Source organism: Lissotriton helveticus, chromosome 11, assembly GCF_964261635.1.
Source record: "Lissotriton helveticus chromosome 11, aLisHel1.1, whole genome shotgun sequence".
Classification (NCBI taxonomy): domain Eukaryota; kingdom Metazoa; phylum Chordata; class Amphibia; order Caudata; family Salamandridae; genus Lissotriton; species Lissotriton helveticus.
In genome coordinates this window covers 692658602-692673102 of record NC_136072.1, presented here as the reverse complement: position 1 = coordinate 692673102, position 14501 = coordinate 692658602, and the positions used below count along the sequence as shown (strand labels likewise).

The following is a 14501-nucleotide window of genomic DNA, read 5'->3' as shown; positions in this document are numbered from 1 at the left end:
TATTGTGTATCTTTTTCTTTTTCGTACAGCCAAGAACATTATCTAGCTAGAACCTACCATCCAGGTTGACCGTAAGGCCGTGCGGGTACTTCCTTCTGTTTAGCAGCTATCGACACAAGGTTGGTTTCTATTATCAATTTCTGTGAATTCCTGGGAATTGATAACCGCTACTCAGAACGAAGTGCGTCAAGAACGTCGCGGACGGTCGTTAGGGGATGGAATCATCATTGTCTGAGCTGTCGAAAAGAGAAGAAATGTTGGCGCAAAGATCTACATTGCATAAAATATTTCATACAAAATGGTTTTTCTTACAGGTGGTCATACTATTCCTGACTATATCTATGTTACTGGTAGGGGGAGTATATTATGGGTCCCAATTCTTATTGTCTTCTGCTACATCTACTCTCCCATCTCGTGATCTATATTTCGTTTCTACTGTCTCTCCACATTCCTTTTATCTTCTGCCTCAACACGAACAAGTCAGACGTGCGGAATTCAGAAACAACTCTTTTATACAACTCCTGCATCAGCATCAGTTAGTGGTAAACACTACCAATTGTTGGGTGTGTGGGTTAATGCCACATACTATGGATAAAGGTATTCCGTACCTAGTTCTGCCTTAGTGCACAAGGGTCAGCTCGAGCATTACAAACTATGTTCCGTAGCGCACTAGATTCCTACCCCCATCGAGAACCACGGTCAGCAAACTCTGGTCCTGGTCCGTACCACAAGACTCTGGCGAGAGCTATTGCAGACTTAGATAGAGATATTTTTGACGCATCGCTCATCCCAGAGGAAGAGGTGCGAGCATATAAGGAACTAAGTGAGGCTGAGTACAGCTTATCAGTGGGTGAGAGGCAGCTTAAAAGCTCGCCACCAATATGGATTGTACCTCACCTTGGTAATTTCTGCTTGAAAGGTCTTGGTCGAAATCCGAGAGCTCAGTTTGGGGAGAGTGCTTGTACCGAGACGTATGTCTTACCGACGCTCTCTTCTCCTGTCTTCCTGCCTGCCAAGGGTACCTACTTTGTATGTTATGATCGAGCCTATACGTGGTTACCTCATGACTTCTCGGGTACCTGCTATATTGCAAATCTTTTGCCTCCCACTTTCACTGTGGCCTCTGATTATCACAGAAATAGAATTGTGAGAGGTGTGGTTAGCAAAGAAGATACTTCCGGACAAGAAGCGGGAGACTTCTTTAAGGGTTTCCTACCGTTCTGGGGACCGATGGTTAATAGCAGGAACTTGAGGCAGTTAACTCGTGTAGTAGAATCAACTGCCAACATAACTGCAAATGCCCTTGGTAATTTGACAGCCGAACTCCAGGCGGATAGACTAATGACGTTGCAGAACCGTATGGTTCTAGATATCGTTCTAGCAGATAGAGGTGGGGTTTGTAAAGTCATCCATTCGAGCTGCTGCGTATTCATACCTGATAACGCTCCAACGGTTTATCAAGCCATCTCTAAGTTGCACAGAATTTCGGAGTCCATACACATGGACGAAGGAAATTGGACGCTTCTGGGATGGTTTTGGGGTCTGATATCAACTTGGGGTTGGAAGATTCTGATGATCATAGGGGTTGTTGTGACATTTCTGTTCTCATGTTGTCTTTGTGTGCAATGTGGTCCTGCCTTATGTGGCCTTTGTGCTACGACGTGTATAAAACAGCCCGTTGTCACCAAAGAGGCATTGAAGGATAGAATAATGTATCAACAACATCTGGATGATCTGATGAGTATCGAAATCGATTATGATTCCGACTAGTGCTTGCCTACATGAGGGCAAAAGGACCGTCTGAGGTTCCGTAAAAATTATTACGATGTTCTGGGCATTACCGAATATGGACGAGTTTGGTATCTACGAACCGCAAATGACGAGTTCGGCAAGTGTGCGAATTTTCGCTACACTACCTGCCAGGGTTCGTCTAATATTACGTGTTCTTCATCTGAACCCTTGGGTTCCATTTTAGATACGGCATCCATTTTGTTTCTTGCCCTCACGTAGTCAGCGAGCAGGTAACTGTTCGCTTCTTGACCCTCTAGTTCCCAGCCTTGCGGAAGACGCATATTCCTTTCATGCGTCTTTATGGCCGGAGGAATGGTACAGTGAAGGCAGATGGCTCAGCTTGAGGGTAATCTGGTCGTGCCGGTCTATTATGACAGCCGTGCAGGCGATGGGATCCAGCTCTTTGATCCTAAGATCATGCTTCCGATATTACCCCCACACTCTTTTCTCTACACGTGTCTGACTTCCTTGCAGCTGCTCTTGTCTCTTCTTCTTTGTCATTTACAACTCTAATGGGTGTGCCTAATGGTGGGAAGATGTACTTTTACAGTTGGGAACCGGCATTGCTATTGTAATTATGTTCCGGGATTCTGAACACATGAAAGCGACCTCTTTGAAGTTTACTGTGAGAACCGAATTGTAATCTTTTGTCCACATGTTATGCAATGGCAACATTCTGTATAAAAGAGAGCGACCTACAAACGCAATTTGAAGCAGACTCCAAGAACTACGCCATGTACTTCTTATGACTCTTGTTTCCCTGCAGTAATAAAAGCTGATCTTTGACGCCGAAGGAAGTGTCCCGTGTCTCTGTAGTTTATGCGCCGAAACAGGTATCCCATGAAGGTTATAGGTGTTGTTCCCTGGCACCGCTGGTACTGTTAAAAGTCCAGTCCTTCATTAAGTAGAAGCCAACTTTAGATCACCTACGTCTTTATAATATTAGCACAAGAGAGGGCTGTGTGCCCTTCGCCACCACTTTGGGATGCAGTGGTTTATAAGGTAGATTTTGCCATATGGTGTACCACTTGGGAGTGAGACCGATCCAACCTAGCCCATGTGGGTGATATCTATGTAAACGAGTTTTCTCTGCAGGATGCTCGGTAAAGAAGAGGGTTTGTTTTTTGCAGGCGCCACCTTCTCTGCAGAGATTTTTGGTACAGCTGAGAGAATGATGGACCTTTTTGGAGACTTTTTTTATTGATGCATGAGTGAGGAATTGTGTGTTTTTTAAAGTACAAATATCGGTTTGTGTATGAGTATTTTGCAGACTTTTCGACAATATTCTATTCTTGTTCTTGGGGGGCTCTGTTGCTTAGCTTATTTCTGAATGGAGCCTCCTTGAAATACAGACACATTTGTTGCATTCTTGTTTACTTCTCCTGTTTTCAAGCCCCTTGTTTCTCTTACTTTGCATTTCACATTTTCCAAACTAGTGCCACATGGAGTCAACATTTTCCCTTCTTCCTTGTACACTGTCACATTGTAGAACCTATTTTGTTATTAGTGTGTTCCAAAACCAAAGGGACACATGTTCAACCTTTTATGACATAAATACCATTAGATTAATAAAAGTAATCCAACATCTCTCATCAGAAGCATGTAGTGCTCAGGCAAGATGGAGGCCGTGGCGTGGGCTGTGTAGCAGCTCAAACCTCTCCCTCCTGACTCTCCGAGAAGGGACCGATTCTTATACCCTCACCTGACTGTTTCTCTGTCGGCTGATGGAGAAGATTGTTCTGCGCTTAGTATTTTGTAGCGCTGAGTGACAAGACGCTGTGGCAACCAAGTAGCGAGTTGCAGTAACTTCCAACGCCGAGAAGCTGCCCGGTGCCGAGTTCAGCCACGATGGAGTATTAGCTTACGGACTTATCTCGATTGACTACACCTGGCAAAACTCTGCACTCCATGACACGGAGATTACCCGCCGTCAACTGGAGGCGGTAACAGACAGAGTGGACACCTTTCCGATTGTGAGCGGGTCGATGTTGATGCAGGGCGGCGTGTGTTACAGCCGTTACCGAGCTCGTCTTTGGCGTTTTCCAGCGTTGTTGCTGGGTCTTTATTCTCGTGTTGCCCCTGATAGTGGAGGCTCTGTGGCGCGCAAAAAGAAAATGCCCCCCAAACCGCCAGCGAAAGTCGTTACACGTAGCGGTAAAGCTGGGACTCTACCTGCTGTGTCGGGGACGCTGGAGAATACCGGTGGAGATGAAACCAGTTTAGCTGGTGGAGGTGAGAGCTCCCAAGCTATTTCTCCCAGCAATATTCATAAGGGCGTTGTTTCGTCTTCTAATAATGATACAGCCCCTCGATTACCACAACAAGGCTCACAAAATCTGAAGGCAATGTTTGAGCATCAAACCTTGAAGAACTTAGAAACTCAAGCTGCAGTATCGAGCACATTAACTATGATAACCACACCAGGTATTCCAGTCTCCGAGAGCAGTATGCTCGATGCCAGTGTTAACTTGGTGGGTGATGTTAGTGAACCACCTCTGTCTACGTTAACAGGTCCCTCTATAAACATAACCCCTCAGGCTAGGACTGGACAGGATAATGTTAGGTTATTAGAAATAACAGAAACAACTGAAACTACAGAAATACAGACTGTTCTGAATCTTAGCTCGAGTTGTGAGGAGAACTGCATTATGGGAGATGGAGTCTGTCACGGAACTGCGGACTGTACTGGACTGGACAGGATAATGTTAGGTTATTAGAAATAACAGAAACAACTGAAACTACGGAAATACAGACTGTTCTGAATCTTAGCTCGAGTTGTGAGGAGAACTGCATTATGGGAGTTGGAGTCTGTCACGGAACTGCGGACTGTACTAAACAGACTTTGTTAGTCAGCAAGAAAGACTTGTCCAATGCTATGATACAAGACATAGAGCTTGATCTGCCTGATTCTGTTGAAGTTAGGCAGGGCTTAAAACCTACATACGAGACTGGCGAAAAATTCTATTCCATGTCGGACCCCTCCTCTGATGAGAGCGCAAATGGCAGTCTAGAGTGGGTAGAGGATAGTGACGATAGTGCATCAACGGGGAATGTAAGAGGAAACTTAGTCTCTCCAAGCCCAAGTATTGCAACGGTCAAGAAACGCAAGAAAAGAGCGTTACAGCTACAGGCTAATAGAACAGAAGGAGTAACAGAATCAGAAAGTGAAGGGGGAATACCTGCTAAGCACATAGAGTGTTTGGATAAAGAAAAATCTGTCTCTCAGGAGATCACCCTGGCAACAATTTATGACACAATGATGAGTCATAGAGCAGAGAGCAAAGCAGAGAATTTACGCACTCAAGCTACTTGCTGCAAGGTTAAGAATGCTCTTAGAAGAATGATAAAAACATGTGCAGAAACTGGTGACAGAGTTACAGGAACTGAGGCCAGAATCTCAGTACTGGAGGATGAGGCTGTCGTCCAGAAGACAGAGTTGTAGTTAGTTAAAGCCCATCGGGATGACCTCAGTCATAAACTATCTGAGATAGAAAATCATACCCGAAGAAATAATTTACGCTTTTTGGGTGTACCCGAAAATAAGGAGGGTTCTGATACACGGAAGTTTATAGCGGAATTACTACGAGAAGCTTTTCCCGAACTGACAACATGGGATTGGTCAAAGGAAATACAGAGGGCGCATCGCTTCCCTTTCAAAAAGAGACAGCTACGTGAAGGAGAAGAAGACCTTCCCAGGGCAATTCTCGTGTGCTTCAATAACTTTTTAGCTCGGGAAGATATCTTTATGAGAGCATGACCTGATAAGAAAGCATCTGCTAAAGACTGCAATTTTTTTGTTACACCAGATTTTTGTCAGGCCACTGTCTCTAAAAGATGGCATTAGCACCAATTGATACCTGATTTTCAACAAAAAGGGGCAGTGGTGTTTTTGCAGAATCCGGCTAAACTTAAAGTTATGTTTAAGGGGCAAATTTTTCATTTCTGAAGTTAAGGCCAGAGAATACCTTGAGGGTATAAAATAGAGAATGGCTGGGGAAAAATGTTATAAAAGCTTTTAGTGTATTGACAGGCTTGTCTGTTTTAGTTTTATATTTCTCTTTTTGGAGAGTTCCGGAGCAGGGAGGACACGGAACTCCATACCTCACAGGGATTGATGATCCCTGGGCCTCATGTGTTAGGTAGGGAGACAGGGAGGGGAGGGTGGGCTCAGAGGGTGGGAGTGGGGGGGAGGGGTTGGGTTTGGTGGGTAGGTGGTGGGTGGGTGAAAAGTCAGCAGCAGAATTAAAGCATGAAGCTCTAAACAATGGACGGTGGAAAATTGTATATCTTGAGAGTGTTGCAATCCTAGAGGTGGAGGTAGTAGTAGATGAATTGTTTAAGTTCCTTTTTGATGATAATGGATAGGAAAATTAAATTTGCTCACTGAATATATGTGGCCTTAATGACTCTAAAAAACGACAGGTATTGGCTAAAGTTGTGCAAATATTACACATCGATATACTTTGTTTACAAGAGACGCATATTGCTTGGGCGAATAGGGGATATCTGAAGAATTTAGGTTTAGATTTGGCAGCATGTTCTAAACAATCAGGGGTGAAAAGAGGGGTTGCTATTCTGATAAAACGGGGAGTTAGCAGTTATATTAGGGCAGCAGCAGGCAAATGGGGCCACTGGGCTATTGGGGAATTTAGGATTGGGGAACAGGCATTTACTCTCTGTAATATTTATGGTCCTAATTTGGATGATGCCGAATTGTTAGATTTTAATAATCTTGAAATAGCCCAATGGCCACACCCTGTGATAATGTGCGGTGATTTCAACATAAATATTGCTGCTGGATTTAATGTTCGATCAACCAGTGTTTATACAGGTAGAAAGAAGTTAATGTATTCTGCATTACGGGGGTTAATGATAGAACACGGGTTATATGATGTTCGGAATGTATTACACCCCGAGAATTCTGGTTTCACTTTTGTTTCGCCCCCCATTCCAAATTTGCCCGTTTAGATTATTTTTTTTATTGTGGAATCCCTGTTATCTAAAGTCAATATCTCGATTCATCCTAAATTGGTATCAGACCATAACCCGCTGGTTTTAGAGCTGGCTTTGGGATTCAGGGTTTCAACTAGGTCCTCGGCCTTGGACTTTTGATAGGCAGCTATAAGTTGATAAAGAGTATTTTCAATTTATGAGTAAGGTTATCAAGGAATTTTTTGTAATAAATAAAGGGACAGCTTCACAGGAGATTGTATGGGATACATTTAAATCAATTGTTAGAGTAGAAACCCTTAGCTTCTCCAATTTTAAACGTAGGAAAGCTTTATGGAAACATCAACAAGATTTTGGAAGGGTGACCATTGCTGAATGTAAGCTAGCTGACTCAATACGACTTGGTCTGGAGCCTGCTTTAGTTCAAAAGGCTCAACAGGATCTTACTATTGCAAGATCATTTGCATATACTAAAATTGCGGATCAGATTGCTGAAAAATTTACAAGATATAAAGAAGAAGCGTATGAATTCGGTGAAAACACCGGCAGAGTATTGGCAAAGAGGCTAAAGGAGAGAGCAGTGTATAACGATATCTCAAAAATTGTGGATTTACAAGGGAATTTGCAGGACACTAAAGCAGGGGTTCTCGGGCGTTCCAAGGATTTTACCAAACTTTATATAGCACTCTTGGATCTGATATTGGGCTGGGAATGGGTGTTGGGGAAGAAAAGGAGTATTTTAGTGAACTGACCTCTGAGACATTATCAGACCACTGTAAATCAACATTATCTATCCCTTTGGACTCTTCAGAGGTGGAACTAGCACTCTTAGCTCTGGCACAAGGCAAGGCTATGGGCCCTGATAGCATTCCGCTAGAATTCTATTGTACGTTTTGGAATATATTAAAGACTAAACTAGTGGAAGTTTGTCAACAGGCTTACTTAGGAAGGGCACCAGATCCATGGTCAAAAGCAATAATCGTAGTTTTTAAAAAGAAAGGGAAAAAAGAAACTGAACTGGGCTCATATAGGCCAATTTCGCTATTGAATACAGATAGCAAGACATACTCTAAAATCTTGGCGAATCGGATGTGCGATCTGATTCCTGGGTTAGTCTCTGTAAGGCAGCAAGGGTTTATCCAGCGTAGAGACACTACCGACCATATTAAAAGGATTATCTCCATATTGGATTGGCCACAAAGCATAAGATCTCCTGTTGGCGTGGCCCTGTTGGATGCCGAAAAGACATTCGACAGGGTCTCGTGGCGGTTCCTGTGGGCGGTTTTGGTTTGGAAGGGATTTCCGATAGAATTTATTACAGCGATACAAACTCTGTATTCTCATCCCTCAGCTGTAATTCGTGTAAGCGGGGAAGTTTCTAGAGAAGTGGCGATTGCAAGGGGGACGAGACAAGGTTGTCCCTGCTCCCCCTTGTTATTCGCCCTATATATATTGATCCTTTCATAGTTACCCTAGAGAGAGATAGAATAATAAAACCAGTACGAATAAATACTGGATCTTTTAAAGTATTTGCATATGCAGATGACATTGCTGTGATAACGTCAAATATTGAAGAGGCTTTACCTCGTATAATTGAGGAGGCGAGAATCTTTGGGAAATTTTCTGGCTATAAATTAAATGTCGCCAAAACTCAAATTCTCCATTCACAAAGTGGCTGCCCTGAAAACATGATTTTTGAGACAGAGGCAACCTATCTCTTCATTAAAATCACAACGAAGGTAGAGGATATTATTTCTATAAATCTTGATCCTATCATTATCTCATCTAAGAAAACCTTAGAAAGGATTAATAACTTACACCTTTCATTGTTTGGTCGTATTAACGTCTTAAAAATGTTGATTTTTCCTAAATTTCTTTATGTTTTTCGTTCCATCCCATTTTTTATTCCTGCCGTTTTTTTTGCCCGAATCGAGAGAATGTGTTCAAGGTTTCTTTGGGGTTACCATCGAGCTAGAAGAGCTCTGAAAATAGTGCTTTTTACCCAGAGAGCGAGGAGGTTGGGTGATACCCGATTTCCAACATTATCATTGGATTGCCATATTGCAACATATGGGGGTGTTAATTCTGCCGGATGATCCAACACTATATTTTGCCGCCCCCTCAATATATGAGATGCTTTTAGGAACAGAAGCAAAGCAGTGTCTGAATCGTATAATCGAGCCAAGCTATTTTGAAAGAACAAAATTTAAGGCAGTCTTTGCAGCGTATATAATATGGAGAAAAACAAAAAAGAAATTAGGCAGAGGCTCAGATCTGAGTGTTTGGACTCCTCTTCAAAATTCTTTTTTTTTACCTGGGATTTTCCGCGATTATGTAATGACAAGATGGCAAGATCTGGGCATTCAGCACCTAGGGGATTTATTTCAGGGGACTCATTTTGCCTCATTTGAATTTTTGCAAAAGACTTATAAACTAGATTGAAGGTATTTCTTTAAATACCTTCAGGTTTGTAGCTTCTGTGAACAGAAATTTAAAAAAAAAGAGATTATAGTAAATAATATCGAGATTGTGGAAGCACTTAGATCAAGGGCCAAAATGGGCATTCTTTATCAATTGTTTACAGCTAAAATGGAGGATGATTTAGAAGTATGTGAGAAGAAATGGACGAATAAAGGGCTGGAAGGGGCTAATTTCATAAGAAGTATTGACCTTGCAACGAATGTTCTTTATAATGGTCCCCTAAAATCACAGCATTTTATGTCAATTTTTGGATTATATTATACACCGGGGAAATTGGCCAAGTGGAATACAGGAAGGGGGACCAGTTGTAGTCGCTGTGGTTCATTTGCGGCTGATGCCATTCACATGTTTTTCAGTGGTGTTAAACTTTCCAAATTTATTAAAGATGTTGGAGTCTTTATTACTGACAATTTGGGTATACCAATTCAAATCTCACCAACGTTGGTGATATTTGGTTGTCAAGAGAATATATTGAATGACCGGTCTCCCGCTAAGCAGGGATTTGTTTTTATTTGTATGGCCATTTTCCGCTTATGTATTACCTCGCAATGGCTGGATGAGTCACCAACAACTTTTATTAATTGGCAAACTAGATTGCTTTCCACATATCATCACGAAATGGCATTGTATAGAACTAAGGGTATTAGAAGGGAAGAACAGGGGATCAAACTATGGCACCCCATCGCAATGTGGATAGGCTCATAACCTCATGAAATTTTGAAATTTTGGAAATAAAGGAAGATATTTTATGATCTTCTCTAGATATAGCCACGAGAAGCTATGTTGTAATGTAATAGCGAGGATTGCTCGCAAGATATCCTTAATTTGTGCAATTGCTTTGTAATGATTATACTTAAAAGATCACTGTTTTTTTTCTGTTTGAGCTATCATGTATCTGTTTGCTGACATAAACTTCAATAAAAAAAAGAAAAAAGAAGCATGTAGTGCTCAAACTTAGTGAAGATCTTAAGAGATCTAGATTACGCCTGAGTTTATGTGCTAGCACATGCAAATACAGGTATGTAGAAATTCCATTAGCATGTATTAACCTATTTAAGCGAGGGCTATTGGCTTTGCGATGCTAGGTTTCACAGGATTGAGCAGCAAAAGACTATATGCCATATTTACAATGCTTTTCTTAATTCGCAAATGGCCCAATTCATAGAATCGGGCCATTTGCGACCAGAAAAAGCTTTTTTCTATGTACAAAGCCCTATGTTGCAATTTGGCTATCACCCAATCGCAAAATGGGTTAGCGATTCAGTATTAGGGAGGGTAGTGCCCTGTTAATAGCAACTTGCAGTGGTATGTGTGAATGTTTTGTGACCTAAATACAGGTGAAAAACATTTGTATTTTATCGCCTACTGCATGTTAGTGGTAAACCATTCGCAAATGGAAAGGGGTGCCAAGGGCAGCATTGGCAGGGGCAGTGCATGGTGCAGGCTACATTGGCCTCCTCAGGAGAACCCTGGCACTTAATCTTTTACAAATTAAGCACTGCTCTAGTGTCTCAACAAGTACTACTTTGGAAAAGGACCACAAAATCACATACAAACAGCGATATAAAAGGATTACAAAGACACATAGAAAGAGAAATGTTGAAGAAGAATCACAGCTGTACAGCCAGTAACACAGAAGAAAGACCACAATGGAACATACAATCTTTGTGAGGGGCTCACTCACTAAGAAAAGAAACTAGCCAATACAACTTTGACAATAAAAAACGAACCTGAGTAAATTAATGACACAGCTCACCAAGACATGTATACAAATGTTGTGTAACATTTGCCAGGTGTTATATTTAAATGAAATTATTATTATTTTTTTTAGAAGAATTTTAGTTTGTTTTTTAAAATAAAACTTGTTTGGGAGCTTGGCTGAACTGCATCTTCTTAGTGCTTTGGAGCTGTAGTCCTTGAAATCACTAGTGGTGCTACCCACACTTGATGCAGAGAACTGGTAGGCCACTACATCGTAAGAGTTTTGGGGTTCCTGGGCCAAACATATTTTGGGGGCCCCTATTTGAAACATCTTTTAATTTATGATCCAGTTTCAGCATTTGCCCTCTACTAATGGTGAAAAGGCACATGTGTCCCAATTATATATGTGTTTACATCCAATATTCAGGGATAGTAAAGTTTTCAAAATTGTAATGCAGCAGCTCACTAATATTACTGCATATTATCTTTGCTACACCCTCCCATTTCACATGTGTAAGGTCCTGTTGTGACCGAAAAGAAACTTTGTTAATGGATGTTGTATGAAACACAAACACAACCTTTCTCGCAAACTGTCTATAGTAGACTCTCACAAATAGCTCACTGTTAGAGGGATTGGTGAAAAATAAATCTAGAAGGCCAGATAAATCTCTCGATCATGGTGTTTATTTTGGGAGAAGTTCAAACCAAAAATGTTATTTTTCTTCTTTTCTTTCAGATCCAAGCTTCCACGATGGTTCATCCCAGGTTTAAATTAAAGAAGACAAGGAGAGGGCGGTAAGTATATTGATCCTATGTTTTCCTATATAGGATAGCGACTGTCACCACACCCATGAGTGCTAGTCTGGGTTCTTATTCTGGTGAAGGCTTAGAACACATGCTTCCTCTGCCCTTCTCTTCCTTTCTTTCTCTTTTCTCTCTATGTTAGGCTGTTTTCTCCTAGGTTTCTCGTGGTGACAGTTAGGGGTTACGAAAGAGAATGTGCTCAATAAAGTTAAGTGGAATCATGCCAAGTCAATTCTCTTTTCTATCCTGGTTGTTTTGTACTGGCTACTCCCCTCTTGCCTTTTCTGGTGACATCACTGCTTTATCACGGAGTAAGCGTCTTCACTGTTTATTAGTAAACCACATTTATACAATTCAATTGGCCTTTACATCTGGCTAAGCATGAAGCTCAAATAAAATTAGGGTGTGAAAAACCTCGACAGTCTAAACAAACAACGACAAAAACAAAATTGAAAGAAAAGAAATGGTGACCTTCATTGTGTACTGTTGATCCAGCATTAATTGCAGTAACAGCCCCTCCCCTCCCTCTTCTTTTGGTCTACCTTTATGAAACCCACTTTTATTTTTTTTAACCTGGACTTTCCTTCCCACTCCCCCCTCCTTCCTGAACATGTACTGCAGAAGCTGCAACTCTCTTGAGTTGCGGCGGGGTGTATACACCTCCTGGGGCGACCACCACTCTTCACTCCAGTCTTCTGGAGTTTTGCCTTCTTCGCCTGCTGTCCTCTAATCTTTTGCGGTGGACAATGTCCTTTCTCACTCTCCCCTCTTCGCGGTATCACTTGGCTTCTCGGCGTTCTCTGGGTCAGTAACACAGGAAAGTGTCTTCTGAGGTTGACACCGTCTTGCGGCCACACTGCTCCCCTCTGCATCTTTCGGGTTCTGCCTTCTGTCCTCCCCTGCAGATCCGGCTGCCTCCTCTTTATTCTCGGCCTGACATTTTAATTGGTTGCATGTGTACATACGCCCGCCTCTTTCTGTCATCATTAGATCCACGGTGAGAGAATTAACCCCTTCCTTTTCTCTTTTCCAGGGAAGGAGCTGTTGGAGCTGCTTGGCGTGCTTTAAAAAAAGAGGTACGTCATGGGTGGATATGGGTGTCGGGTTGGGTTCCTTATGGGTAACAGATGATACTCGGGGAGCGGGGCATGGTCCTCCTCACACCCACATTACGAGTAAATGAAAGGAAAAGGGATTTAAAACAATATATTTGAGAATTTTTCAAGGTCATTAGGGCAAGACTCTTGAAGAACAGGGGTGGCTCTATCAGGGGACCCCCTTAAAGGCTGGGGCCCTGGGCCAGAGCCCACTTTGCCCATGCCTTAAAATGTCTCTGCTGGTGGGCAGCAAACTGTGGAATTGAGGCTACAGGTGTTATGCTCTGTTTGAGACTGGGCAATGGTACCACACAGGCCTGCACAGAGAGTGGTCAGATTGGAGGCATGGAGATAGGCTTGAGCAGCGCAGATCTCAGAAGTCAGGTGTTCCATATAGGAAAATAGGCAGAGGAGCACCCGATGGACCATGGCAGTCAGCAAAAACAATGGTACTCTGTTGATTCTCGGAGACTAAACTGAACGTTGGCTGGTATAAAGAGAAATCCAACATCATTGTATAGGGATGCTCTGGAGGGAGTGCTAGTCTGGCTCAAGATGTTTTTCACATTCCCTAATTGTGGTTCCTGTAAAATGAGTCCAGCAAAATTTACATTAATTGGTCCAACAGGAGCTGGGGCTCACCCAACATTCAGAGCTGCATAAGACAGCATGCACAACAGTCAGAGGCCACTCACAGGAATGAAGGGAATTGGGCAAGAGAGGGAATGAGATGACTTGTACCCAATGCAATGCCCTGTAGAGCCTAGATGTTTCCTTGAAATTACTATATTCTGCACCAAGAGGGCAGCCAGAGCTCAATCAGTCAATCAAGGGTGTGTTAAGCGCATCAACTCACCCAAGAGGGTCTCAAGGCGCGGGACAGGTGATGGATGCTCAAGGCGATCCGTCTAAGAGCCAGGTCTTGAGGTCCTTCATGAACTTGGAGAGTGTCAGCATCTGTCTTAGGTTGAGTTTGAGGGAGTTCCATGCCTTGGCCGCTAGGTAGGAGAAGAAGTGACCTACTGTTCTGGTCTTCTTAAAGTGAGGCACTGTTGCCAAGGAGAGCTGGGCTGAGATGAGTAGTCTTTGGTGTGAATAGTAAGAGAGGCGGTAGTTCAAGTATGCACGTCCGGTTTTGTGGAGGGCTTTGTGGGCATGGGTGAGAAGATTGAAGGTGATTCTCTTTTGATGTGTAGTGTCAGCAGCTATTGAGTGATGTGGCAGGTTGAGGACTAGTCTGGCAGAGCTTTTCTGAAGTTGTGCTTTGGGTTGCTTATAGCCCAAGCCCCAAGCACAATCTGCACCGAAGATTGTGGGCCTACACTGCACGAGTGTTCCGTGGCCTGCTTCTTGCATTTCCGCACGAGGCTTCTTCGCGATCCCTGGTCCGTCGACTAGTGGTTCCCCACGAAGGCCATTCTGATTTCTTTGATTCCTGCGTGGGTTGCTGTTGCCAAGGCTTGTTGGGTCCAATCCGGGCACCGACACCGCAGCACTCGACACCCTTCATGGGACAGCTCGAATCCAGCACCTGGCGTCGACGCCTCCTGGTCCTCGTGGCTGAAGAGTCAAGCTTCACCTTCTTCACCTTCTTCATCCAACATCTGTGGGCATTCGACTATCATGCCCATGGTCACTGGCTAGTGACCCAGACTCTGTCCGCTCTGCTTTCAGGTT

General features: G+C 43.0%; 1 long non-coding RNA gene across 1 annotated transcript in view; it reads left to right on the top strand.

Moving 5' to 3' along the window:
- The window catches only part of LOC144791097 (uncharacterized), a 192855-nt gene that overhangs the window by 150856 nt on the left and 27498 nt on the right, over positions 1 to 14501 (top strand). Inside the window, exons 2-3 of the long non-coding RNA XR_013602296.1 lie at positions 11660 to 11718; positions 12761 to 12803. This is a non-coding gene — a long non-coding RNA (uncharacterized LOC144791097). The remainder of the gene's footprint in view (positions 1 to 11659; positions 11719 to 12760; positions 12804 to 14501) is intronic.